Source organism: Poecilia reticulata, chromosome 10, assembly GCF_904066995.2.
Source record: "Poecilia reticulata chromosome 10, P_reticulata-male-v2, whole genome shotgun sequence".
Taxonomy (NCBI): Eukaryota; Metazoa; Chordata; class Actinopteri; order Cyprinodontiformes; family Poeciliidae; genus Poecilia; species Poecilia reticulata.
In genome coordinates, this window is record NC_088839.1 from 2,236,417 (window position 1) to 2,249,891 (window position 13,475).

A 13,475-nucleotide genomic window follows, 5' to 3' on the forward strand; every position below is an offset into this window, starting at 1 on the left:
GATCAAAGGCCGACACTAATCTACCCCCACCAGAAGTGTAATCAACTGATTACTCAAGAAACAAATTACCTAAAATGTGTAATTGTAACACTAGATTTTCAAAGCACATGTCATTATGATTGCCAAGATAAAATAATCATATTTTTTCTTTTGCTTTTTTTGGCTGGTCACCCAGTTGTTTCACAAGTAACTATTTTTATGTGTTTTGACCAAACAATTTGTACTTATTTTTTGTCAGTTTAAGGAAACAAATATCCATAATCACTAATTTATACACATATAAATACAGCACATACAACAGAAATGAATAATATGTGGAAACCTGGAGTAAAAACAGTTTATTGCTCTGTTTGTGCAGCCTTTTTCTGTCTTCTGTCATTTTTATGTAAATTACCGAAAAGAAAGGAAGGAGTGAGCATGTGGGGTCAGCTGAAGTGAGGAGAGGATCAGGCAGGACCCACCACTCTGGTGCACCCTTGCAAAGTCCAAACAGGCAATTTTGTGGTGTTGAAGAAGACGTGGCCTTTGAAGATGTTTTTTGTTTCTGAAGCCCTTCTCTCTCTCCAGATGCCGTCTGATGGTTATTGGGTTGCGGTCAGCACCAGTAATGGCCTTCATTTGGGTAGAGGATCGTCCCGTGTCTTGACGGACAGCCAATCGGATCCTGCGGCTCAGAGCTGGTAAAATATTTTTGGATCTACCACTTGACTTTTTTGTTCCATCACCCTCAGGATCATTTAAAAAATGCAAAATGACTGTCTTACTGCGTCCAACCTCAGCAGCAATGGCACGTTGTGAGAGGCTTTGCTTATGCAGCTCAACAATCCTACCACGTTCAAAGTCAGTGAGCTTTTTTGCTTTTGCCATCAGGAGGTCTTGACACTGTAAAGACTTGACAGAAAATGACATGGAATCCAGATTTTTGCACAGATTTTGGCTTTTAAAGACTATGGTCTTAAACTTTTGATCAGCTGAAAAAATCATGTTTGAGTGTAAATGCAGTTTTCAGAAAATTCCCTGCTCAAAAGTTTTTGTCTTTGCACTGATTTTTTACTTTAACATTGTGAAGCTCTACTTGACCTTCTTAAGATCCAATAGAGCAAAATGCAAATTCTTGTAATTTTTTGACTTTTCTTAAGATTTTGATCAGGAGTGTATCTGCATTCTCCTGCGTTGGGAAATACTTTTGGTACACAGGTTCTGTGATGTTGGCCATGCAGGGGCGTGCACAGACATTTTGAGGGGCAGGAGCTCAAGTGGAAAACAAAGCACATTGATTCCATGTTCCATTCATCCATCTTATTTACTCCCTTGTCCATTAGGGGGGTCAGGAGGTTTACTGGTGCCCATCTCCAGCTAACGTTCCAGGCGTGAGGCGGGGTCACCCTGGACAGGTCGCCAGTCTGTCGCAGAGCAACACAGAGACACACAGGACAAACAACCATGCACATACACACTCACTTACACCTAGGGACAATTTGGAAAGGCCAATTAACCTGACGGTCATGTTTTTGGACTGTGGGAGGAAACTGGAGTACCCGGAGAAAACCCACGCATGGACAGGGAGAACATGCAAACTCCATGCAGAAAGTCCGGGGCCGGGAGTCGAACCGAGAACCTTCTTGCTGCAAGGCAACAGCTCTACCAAATGCGCCACTGCGCAGCCTATTCCATGTTCCTTGTGTGGCATATGGAATCAGATTTTGGTTGTGCTTCTTGCAAAATGTTTTAAATCTCCCTGTCAATTTGACTACAATCACACAATAGAACAGATACCTGCTAGGTTTGATTTTTTTTTTCCTGTGTGTTTTTTTAGTTTTCTGTGTTTAATTTTAGTTCTGTTCTCTGTGAGTCTCTGATATCCTGTCCCTCTCCCCTTGATTGTTTCCCAGGTGTCTTGTTTTCTGTGAATATTCCTTGTGTATTTAAGGCCACCTGTTGTCTCTGTGTCTTGTCGGGTCCTTGTCTTGTGTAGCGTCATCCAGTTCTCGTGTCTGTTAGTCAGTTGCTACTAGTGTTGAACATTAGCCCTCCGTTCTGCTGTGCCGTCTGTGCTTGGACTGTTTGAACTGTATTCTTCAATTAAATCATCATTTTCTTCTCTCAACCTGGGTTCCAGAGTCTGCCACATCACCTACTACACATCATGACATCGTGATAATACTTTGTGTTTGATGTCATATACGCAACGCAGCTCTGGGGCACCAATGCTCTGAATTGCATTACGTCTTTCAACTGCTGTAAAGTTCTCGGGTTATCGGCGTACACTTTTCCCTTCAAATTGCCCCACAGATAAGTCCGGCGATTTTGGTGGCCACTCTGGCAGGAAGGCGGGCTACTTTTTCGTGGGCCACCCTGTAGAATAAAGAGTTCAATAATTGTTGTAATTTGATAACCAAAAAAATAATTTTAAAGAATGTTGGATAAAACCATCCTAAAAAAGTCTTGCAACTTTTCAACAATTGACTGCATTTTTAAAATGCCTGACATAAGTTTCTTTTGGTTTTACATGTTTAATTTTTTACTCTTAAATTAGAGTAATTTTAAAAAGTCATGTCAGATGTTTGTGGATTAGTTGTCGCATCACAATGCTGATATTTGTAGTAATACAACGTTTTAATTAATTTGTTAAAAAAGCTAAGCTGTTTTTTAATCATGTTTCTTGTGTTCTTTAACTAACAGATCTGATATTAGATATAGTTTAGAGATATTACCTTCATCTTCAACACATTACATGTCAGTTCAGCCTTTGTCCGTCCATCATCTACAGAAAGCATCTGCTATTAATAAACCCGCTTTTACATGAGTCATCCTTGAAATTGGTTCAATCTTCTTCAGTGACAAAAAAATATAAAAAATTAAAAATATATTATTTTAAGTAGAAACTGGATTTGTCCATTTCCAAAAGATGCTATCACAGTGATGAGAAGATCGATGAAGAACATGTTATTTCAAACATTTCTTATGGCATGTGATGCTTTTTGCACAGCGGACTGCCATGAAGTAGTTTATTGTATATAGCAATGCCATTTTGATATATGGACTGCATTATTTGCATTTGTTAGATGAGCTGCATTTAATCATGCAGGGAACAGTTACTGGAAGTGCTTGGATGAGAAACAACCCAGAACATTTTCATCAATGGCTCACTCACTCATTTTTATAAATGTTTCTGTAAAGTTTGTTTTACATATCTGCTCAGTTTAGCTGCTCATCTTGAGCCATGTAATTGTTTGAATCTGATCCTGACATTGACACCCTCTTCAGTCCTGGAAACAGGCCCTGCTCTGGTCCTCCTCTGTATAGCATTAGCATTGTCTCCAGCTTTCTTGGCTCAGATGGCAGCACAGTGATTGCTTGGGTAATGAACCCTCCATGGCTTCTAACCTCTCCTATATTAGCTGGCCAAACACAGGCAGTGTTTTGGCTGCAGCCCCCCACATTTTACTAACAAGCTGCACTGATGCCCTGTTGGCTGCCAGCCACAAAGCACTGGACCCACAAACGGCTACAATAAAGCCAGGCACAGTTTTATGCACAGTCTGAGCAATTGCATTTTTCTCTCTTGCTGGAGGACAACATGTTAATGTTTCCATCAGGCTTGGGTGGAACAGTTGTACTTGACACACCATATTCTACCTCCTGTTACCCCATCATGCAGTCTTTAGCTCTGCTTGGCCCACTGTCCTTATATCCATTTCCTGGCCTCTGGCCAGCACTGAGTGTCATTTTTCCACTCTTACAAGCTCTCATTGCCCCAACCGCCCAAAACCATGTCCTCACTTGATCTTGTCATTGCCCTTTTTGCCCCAAGATCCATTCTGGTCATTTTCTATGTGGCTTGTTTTGGCAGCAGCTCAGTGAGCCATCATAGCCATTTAATGGCTGGCTGCTCTCTAGCTCACTGGTGGTGTTCCTCCTGTTGCCAGAGTTTGGCGCGCACACACACACGCACACACACCCTCCTCATCCCCTCCCAGCCTGTTTAACTTGGTACCGTTTTGTTTTGGATATTTTTTTGTTTGGTTGTTTTTTTTATGCATTTATTATTATTTTTATTATTATTATTATTATTATTATTATTATTATTATTATTATTATTATTATTATTAATTTTATTTTTTTGCAATGGGAAGTACACCAGCAGTTCTTAAAGAAGGAACCTCATGGTATACAGTGGCTTACAAAAGTATTCAACTTGAACTTTTCCATATTTCATCACATTACCACAAACATACATATAATTGGAATTTTATGTGAAAGAGCAACAAAGTGGTATACAATCGTGAAGTAGAAAGTAAAATGTACATAATTCAAAACATTTTTTACTAATAAAAACCTGCAAAGTGTGGCATGCAAAAGTATTGAGCTGCCTTTTCTCTGAGTGCAACTAATTCCCTTCAGAAGTTGCCTGATGACTGTTAATGATGACTGTGTGATCTAATGTCAGTAGAAACCCAGCTGCTCTGTGAGGCCTTAGAGAATATTGGGAAGCAAACAGCGTCACAAAGTCCAAGGAACACAACAGACAGGTCAGGGAGGAGCTGTGGAGAAGTTTAAAACAGGCTGAGGCTAGAAAAAGATTGTCCAAGCTCTGAACATGTCACTGTCCAATCTATCATCTGGAAATGGAAAGAATATAGCACAACTCTACACCTACCAAGACAAAACCATGCACCTGAACTTCAAGCTGAACAAGGAGAGCTCTGATCAGAGACGCAGCCAAAAGGCTCATGTTGACTCTGGACCAAATGATCCACAGCTCAGAGTCTGACCACAAATATTAGTCATCACTACAGAAATGTGGTCTTTATGGTAGAATGACAAGAAGGAAGCTATCGTTAAAGGAAAACCATACGCAGTTCTGTTTGCAGTTTACCAGCAAACATGTGGAAGAAGGAACAAAATTAAACCTTTTGGCCAAAATGCAAAACGCTTTGTGTGGCAGAGAACTAACACTTCACTCTGAACACACCATCACTATTGTCAAACATGGTTGTAGCAGCATCATGCTCTGGGGAAGCTTTTCTTCAACAGGGACAGGGAAGATGGTCAGAGTTGATGTGAAGATGGATGGAACCAAATAAAGGAAGATCAAACCTCTTAATGTCATGATCCGTGTTTCTGTGTTTCACACAGTGTTTCCGTGATCCGTGTTTCACACAGAAAAATCAGGGAACAGGATCACACACATCCTGTGTGATCCTGTTCCCTGTGAGTACTGTCTCTGCGACTTCCCCGTTGATTCTCCCAGGTGTGTCTCGTTCTCTTGATTACCCTGTGTGTATTTAGTCCCACATGTTTGTGTTCTTTGTCGTCTAACGTCGTGTGTACCAGTCCGTTTCCCCGTGTTCCTTGTGCTCCCCGTTGTTCTGTACCTCTACATTAAATTCATCATCATCATCTTACCTGGGTCTCAGCGTTTCCCTCACCACTTCCACCCACATCATTATGACAGTAGGATCCGACCATACAGAAGGTGAGAGACGCATGAGGCGGACTAGATGGTGGAGCCTGTGGCGGTGGTTCGGAGAAGTTCCGCTGGAGGAGTTCTGTGGCGGAGCTCTGCTGTGGGGATCGCGGCTGGCGATACCCCTGCCTGGAGTGGAGCCAAGCCTTCACCGCTGCCCTGAGCCGCCGGAGGTCCCGGCCCCTGGGCCAAGCCGTCAGTGCTGCTCTGAGCCGCCGGAGGTCCCGGCCCCTGGGCCAAGCCGTCAGTGCTGCTCTGAGCCGCCGGAGGTCCCGGCCCCTGGGCCAAGCCGTCAGTGCTGCTCTTAGCCGCCGGAGGTCCCGGCCCCTGGGCTAAGACGTCGCCACCACCCTGAGCCGCCGGAGGTCCCAGCTCCTGGGCAAAGCCTGCAGCTGCCTCCGGTCCCCACACCGAGGCAGCGTCAGTCCCCACTGCCTCCAGTCCCCGTGCCGAGGCGGCGTCTGTCTCCGCCCCCAGAGTTCCCCTTGCCCGCTGCTGATGAGCAGCCACCTTGGTTCCCCGAGTTTCCCTTGGCTCCACCCCCCGAGTTCGCCGACGACCCTGAGTCCGCTGCCGGTGTGCAGCTCCCAGTGCTCCTCCCGAGACTCCTAGTGCTCCTCCCGAGACTACTGCCGGCCCGCTAGAACCTGCCGCTGGTGCGGCGTCCCCAGTGTCTGCCCCGTCCGAGCTCCCGGTGTCTGCCCCGTCCGAGCCCCCGGTGTCTGCCCCGTCCGAGCTCCCATTGTTTACTCCGTGCGAGCCCCCAGTGTCCACTCCGTGTGAGCCCCCAGTGTCCGCTCTGTGCGAGACCCCTTCTCCAGTGCCTGCAGCAGCCGGCGGTCTGCCCGGCCCACCACGGCTGAAGCTCTGCCTCCTGTGTCGCCGTCCACCGTGGCTCAAGCTCCGCCTCTGCGTCTTCCCCGTTGATTTGTCTCCCAGGTGTGTCTCGTTCTCTTGATTACCCTGTGTGTATTTAGTCCCACATGTTGTCTGTGTTCTTCGTCGTCTAACGTTGTGTGTACCAGTCTGTTTCCCCATGTTCCTTGTGCTCCCCGTTGTTCTGTACCTCTACATTAAATTCATCATCATCACCTTACCTGGGTCTCAGCGTTTCCCTCACCACTTCCACCCACACCATTATGACACTTAAACTCATGGTATGACTTTAAGGTAATGACATAAAGGCCGATATCTCTATTTTGTCTTAAAGATTAGATTGTGGATACAGTTGGATCTATTTCTGTATACAATAACTCAGAGAGGTCTAGTTAACTAGCATGCTGGTAATTTACTGGTCCTGTTTATTTCAATACTGACCCTTTTTAGGGCTTAAGGATAGTGAGCTTCTCACCTCTGGCTGTGGGCCAGGAGAACCTGAAACTCACTCCATATTGGTCTGGTAGGAGGCTGATGATCTACACTTATTTCTCCCTCCATCTCCCCATACAGACACACATCCCATTATTCATCTCTTCTACATTGGCAACAAACTGCGCAAGGACATTTTCACCTCAAATATCTGGACATATAAAATCATGGACCTTTCAAATGTGCATCAGTTGGACACTGTGCACATTCATATGGAAGATTTGCTGCAGTACTGTATATATATTTTCCATTTATTTTTTAGGTTCTGTATGTTTTGTGTTTTTGTGGTGTTCACTTTAATTTTTCTTCTTAAAAATAGATGGTATTGGAGGCAGTTACTCTTTTGTATTGCTTTTATTGATTACTGACATCAGCACCAGTAGATGCATCTAGTCTCTGATATTATGTGCCATCTCTTCCCTTAGTACATTAGGCAGTGCTACACAGTGTTGTAGTACTCGAGTACTCGAGATCGGTCTTGGTCTTGAGACCATTTTTTGATGGTCTCGGTCTCGTCTCGACCGCATTTGGCCTCGGTTTTGTCTCGGCCTCGGGCGCTGCGGACTCTGCATTTTATTTCAAGACCAGTCGAAACCGCAACTGCGAAACTATCACTATACATACAGCATACTGTCCAGTTTATTTGTTAACATCTTTGTTTTCAGTGGATGCAAAACGAACCGATTAAAATCCAACCAATAACATGACTTGCCAATTACGTGTTTGTTACTCCCCTCCCTCTCCCACCTCCCCACCTTTCACTCGCATGCGGCGCTCCAAGACATGCGCAGTGGTTTTCTCTCAGCGGCAGAAAATGTCTGTCTAATCGTCAGTGATAGAACAGCGCTGCATAAATCATCAGAAATCCGATGGCCATAGCTAACTCAGCAGCGCTTTGCTTTCACAGACGGCGGGGACTACGTCCAACTTTTTTTGTCACTTAGAAAAGTATCTCAAAGAAAGGTAACGTGACGTAATATTAGCAAAGCTAGCTGTATAGAGACACATAAGTATTTGTGATGAAAAAAGTTGTCACTCACTGCTCTGAATTATTGTGCGGAGATGTTGATTGACTTGTCGCATATATGGGACAACACTGTGTCCAAAAGTCTGCAATGTAGTGATGCGACATTCAGAAACAGTCCGAGTCTTTACTTATTAGATAGGACTGGAGTGTCACTGAGAGCCGTTGTTCTATCAGATTACCATACGCTGTAAGAATAGCATACATGCAGTGAGTACCATGCCTATGCATGCGCATTAAGAAGTCCGACCGTCAGAGGAGTTGTCAGTTCACCATATGCAATAAGTTATGATGAAAATAAGTCATTAAATTGTTTTCCATGATAACTATATAGATATACATGTGTTGTCGTGGTTTCAAAGTGTATTTAAAGCAGGGTCTTGCTGCAGCTGGAGTCAGCTAAAACACACGCCCATGTAAAACTCATTAACCTACTTAGCCGCTAAGTCAGGATGCCATACAACTGTTAATAAAGTGTATGATGATCTACGTCATAATTCTATGTTGCTAATTAAATAAAATTATATGGTAATGATTAGAGATCACTCTGACCACTACCTGGTGGTGAGTTGGCTCCGGTGGTGGGGGAGGAAGCTGGTCAGACTTGGCAGGCGCAAACGTGTAGAGAGGGTCTGCTGGGAACATCTGGCGGAGTCCCCTGTGAAACGGAGCTTCAACTCTCATCTCCGGCAGAACTTCGAGCACGCCCCGGGGGAGGTGGGGGACATTGAGTCTGAGTGGACCATGTTCTGTACCTCCATTGCCAAGGCGGCCTATCGGAGCTGCGGCCGCAAGGTTGTTGGTGCCTGTCGCGGCGGCAACCCTCGAACCCGTTGGTGGACACCTTCGGTGAGGGATGCTGTCAAGCTGAAGAAGGAGTCCTATCGGGCCTTTTTGGCCTGTGGGACTCCAGAAGCAGCTGATGGGTACCGGTGGGCGAAACGGCATGCGGCTCGGGTTGTCGCTGAGGCAAAAACTCAGGCATGGGAGGAGTTTGGAGAGGCCATGGAGACAGACTTCCGTACGGCTTCGAGGCGATTCTGGTCCACCATCCGACATCTCAGGTGGGGGAAGCATTGCAGCACCAACTCTGTTTATAGTGGGGATGGTGTGCTGCTGACCTCAACTCGGGACGTTGTGGGCCGGTGGGCGGAATACTTCGAAGACCTCCTCAATCCCACCAACATGCCTTCTATTGAGGAAGCTGAGCCTGGGGACTCTGGTTTGGGCTCTCCAATCTCTGGGGACGAGGTCGCCGAGGTGGTCAAAAAGCTCCTCAGTGGCAGGGCCCTGGGGGTGGATGAGATCAGCCCGGAGTTCCTTAAGGCTCTGGATGTTGCAGGGTTGTGTTGGCTCACGCGACTCTGCAATATCGCATGGACATCGGGGGCAGTTCCCCTGGATTGGCAGACTGGGGTGGTGGTCCCCCTGTTTAAAAAGGGGACCGGAGGGTGTGCTCCAATTACAGGGGGATCACACTCTTAAGCCTCCCTGGTAAGGTCTATTCAGGGGTCCTGGAGAGGAGGGTCAGTCGGATAGTCGAACCTCAGATTCAGGAAGAGCAGTGTGGTTTTCGTCCTGGTTGTGGAACACTGGAGCAGCTCTACACCCTCAGCAGGGTCCTGGAGGGTGCATGGGAGTTCGCCCAACCAGTCTACATGTGTTTTGTGGATTTGGAGAAGGCGTTCGATTGTGTCCCTCGGGAGGCCTTGTGGGGGGTACTCCGGGAGTATGGGGTACCGGGCCCTTTGATACAGGCTGTCAGGTCCCTGTATGACCGGTGTCAGAGTCTGGTCCGCATTGCCGGCAGTAAGTCGGGTTCGTTTCTGGTGAGAGTTGGACTCCACCAAGGCTGCCCTTTGTCACCGATTCTGTTCATTACTTTTATGGACAGAATTTCTAGGCGCAGCCGAGGTGTTGAGGGGATCCGTTTTGGTGGCCTTAGGATCGCATCTCTGCTTTTTGCGGATGATGTGGTCCTGTTGGCTTAATCGGAACGTGATCTGCAGCTCTCAACGGAGCGGTTCGCAGCCGAGAGTGAAGCGGCCGGGATGAGGCTCAGTGCCTCCAAATCCGAGGCCATGGTCTTGAGCCGGAAAAGGGCAGAGTGCCTTCTCCGGGTCAGGGGGGTCGTCCTGCCTCAAGTGGAGGAGTTTAAGTATCTGGGGATCTTGTTCACGAATGAGGGAAGAAGGGAGCGGGAGATAGACAGGCGGATTGGGGCAGCGTCTGCCGTGGCGCGGGCGCTGTACCGGTCCGTCGTGGTGAAGAGAGAGCTGAGCCAAAAAGCGGAGCTCTCAATTGACCGATCGGTCTACGTTCCCACCCTCATCTATGGTCATGCGCTTTGGGTCATGACCGAAAGAACGAGATCACCGGTACAAGCGGCCGAAATGGGTTTCCTAGGGTGAGAAGCTCGGTCATGCAGGAGGGACTCAGAGTAGAGCCGCTGCTCCTCCATGTCGAGAGGAGCCAGTTGAGGCTCGGGCATCTGGTTAGGATGCCTCCTGGTCGCCTCCCTGGTGAGGTGTTCCGGTCACGTCCCACCGGTAGGAGGCCTTGGGGAAGACCCAGGACACGCTGGAGGGACTGTCTCTCGGCTGGCCTGGGAACGCCTTGGGATTCCTCCGGAGGAGCTGGAAGAAGTGGTTGGGAAGAGGGAAGTCTGGGCCTCCCTTCTGAAGCTGCTGCCCCCGCGACCCGACCCCGTATAAGCGCAAGAAAATGGATGGATGGATGGATTGATTAGAGATGTGCCGATCAGGTTTTTTCCTGCCGATACCGATTCCGATCACCCATGAGGGCCGCTCAACGATACCGATCACATAATTATTATTTTTTTAATCATAAGCACTACCAGTTACATTATGTTGAAAAAGGAACCATAAATTCACCTTAATTTAGACAAAAACTTGTTTTTAATACCTTTTTCAAAAAAAAAACAAAATGTGCATTGTGCAAATTGTACTGCTATTGGTAATACTATCTTTAACAGACTGAAAACATATGAAAGTTCTGAAGAGGTTAAATAATGCAGAGTCAAAATAAAACCTCTCAACATTGCCAAAGAAATTCAAGTATAAAACTTAACATTCAAAGGCAAATACAGGTTCCATTACAATAAAGACCCACCTTAAGCCACCTGAGTTACTGAATGAAAACTTCCTGATAGCATGGTGGCTGGCTGATTACTTCTAATTGGCTGTTTCTGACTGAGCAGAGTAATTATGCAGAACAGGGAGGAGATCGATTATTTTTTCAGAGATTATTTGTCTCATCAGCAAAAGGACAGCGAAAGTTTTAATACGTATGTACAATTTTTTTTGTTAGATGCTGCAGCTGTAAACAGAGCTGGTGTGAGAGCTCTGTTTGGTGTGAGAGTCACTACCAGGTGGAGCAGAAGCGGCGCTCCGTCTGTGAAATATTACTACCTGTAGCATAGCAGCGGTTCAACAGCGAGAACAGAACCAGCGTCTTACATCGCAGCTCGAAGACTTAATCAATTTTGCGAGTTATTTGTTTAGCTTTCCGACAGTCATGCTAACCCGGGTGAGTGTTTGTAGCTGCGCGCTGCTTTACCTGCTATTTGATCCTCCGTATGTCTTTTTTTACTGCAGTGAGGCTCGACGTAGCCAAACTCCGTCAAGTATGGCATTGTTTTTATGTCATTAGATTCGTCGTGTTGATTCATTTTGACCTGCTTCACCCCATATGCTTCAATTTTCCGCCGCAACGTCCTCAATCACTCAGTGCGTTATAGTTACACATCGCTTAGGATTTGTTGCTGCGCGATTGCGCCGTGTGAAGGAAAGAGGAGACCAGCTGCTTAGGCAGGCTGCGAAAGGTGATGTAGGGGAACGGTTTGTGTGATCGGCAACAAGGGAACATGTTCAACGATCACCGATCATACACTTTTTCACGGAAATCGGCCGATTATGATCGGTGGCCGATCGATCAGCACACCTCTAGTAATGATGTGTCTGACAGATGTAGCCCTGAGTTTGTGCTAAGCGTATGACAATCTGACAGGGTAGGCTGACCTGACAGTACACTCTTCTTTGTTCTTGTAATCCTCTGCGTACATTGCAGTAGCTATCATTATTTTATTTAATTATATACATTGATATTTTTTAATTAACAAATAAAACACAAGAACGAAAGAGCACACAGAGCATGCACATTGCTCTTTGTTTTTGTTCAAAGTGGCAGCTGTAATGTCTGCCATGGTGTCAGACTACCTCGCTGCATGTAGCAGGAGAGAGGGAGAGAACAGTCACATTGAGCGTCTTGTGCTTGGTTACTTCTTGCTTGTTGCTCCTTGGTCAGTGTTCATAGTTGAGTGTCAGGGCATTACCTCGATTGCTATGTTTAATGGTGCAGACAGTGGTGGTTTCTGACATGAGCAACATGGGCAAACACCCAGGGCGTTAGCAAAGCAGAACAAAGTTTGTTAAATTTAATATTGGTTGAATTTATTAAGTATTCAATATCTAGGTGTTTTTATGGGAATATGGATCTTTCAGATCAATTTGAGAAGTAATTTTGATCATATTTCACAATTTTATCATAAAATGTAGAGTGGGGCGCTGGTCTTGGTCTTGACTCGGTCTCGATACGCTCTGCTCTTGGTCTTGGGTTAGGTGGTCTTGACCACAACACTGGTGCTACACATGGCAGAGGTCTAGGAGGAAAAGCATAGCTGATCACAAACAACACAAAGGTCTGTCTCACATTTGTTAAACAACCTGTTAATGTTTGGGAGTATTTTCTGTAAATTTTTGAGACAAAACTGGAACTACTGGAATTCCTCAACCCTTAACCCCTGAACTTCAGTCTGTGACTTTAAGGTCATGCTGCAGTAGGACAATAATCACTTTTATCTCAGAATACTTCAAATAGTTGTGCAGTGCTCTGGTCCTAGTTCACACTTAAATCTGAGGGCTCATACAGTATGACTGTGTGACTGTGGCATGCCACAAGCAAATACAGCCATGAAGGACTGAACACAGATACTGCTACAGGAACTCTGAATCCCAGAATGCTCTACAGAAGGAAACTTTTAGCAATAATAATTTCACTTCAAAACAATACATAATAGCTCTATATGACTTTCATGTGTTCAAAATTTTGCTTATTTTATTTGATTCAGTGATCCTTCATTCACTCTGTAAGTCTTAGTGCACAATTAAAATGTTTTGATGATGAGCAATGTTTTGTTTTGCATGGTTTTTCACATTATAATTTAAAAGTGACCACCATCAGACACTAGTGTGAAAAGGCTGCCCCCCAAGCGAGCCATGCATGCAGTATCAACAATCTGGGTGTGCAATATGGACTTAAAATTTGATCACAATATTTAGTGGTGTTTTTTGTAATAACAGTGAAGTGATGATGAAAAGTATTTATAGCTTTGATTCTGTAACTTAATGGTTGTGGTTGCATGTCACAGCCTCCAGCCTCACAAACACAAATACAGCTCTTAAAAAATTAATAGGATTCTTTAGGAAATCAATTGCATAAAAAAGTCTGATTCTTATCATTAACATGGGGCCAACAGTAGAGAATGTTTTAAAAACAATAATGATAAATGACCATTGTTGCTGATGTGCAATC

General features: G+C 45.4%; 1 long non-coding RNA gene and 1 pseudogene across 1 annotated transcript in view; both read left to right on the top strand.

Moving 5' to 3' along the window:
- LOC145553254 (uncharacterized) overlaps nt 1–13,475 on the top strand; it is a 95,468-nt gene that overhangs the window by 31,073 nt on the left and 50,920 nt on the right. The gene's annotated exons all lie outside the window — the stretch shown is intronic.
- LOC145553230 (uncharacterized) lies at nt 4,354–5,087 on the top strand (annotated as a pseudogene).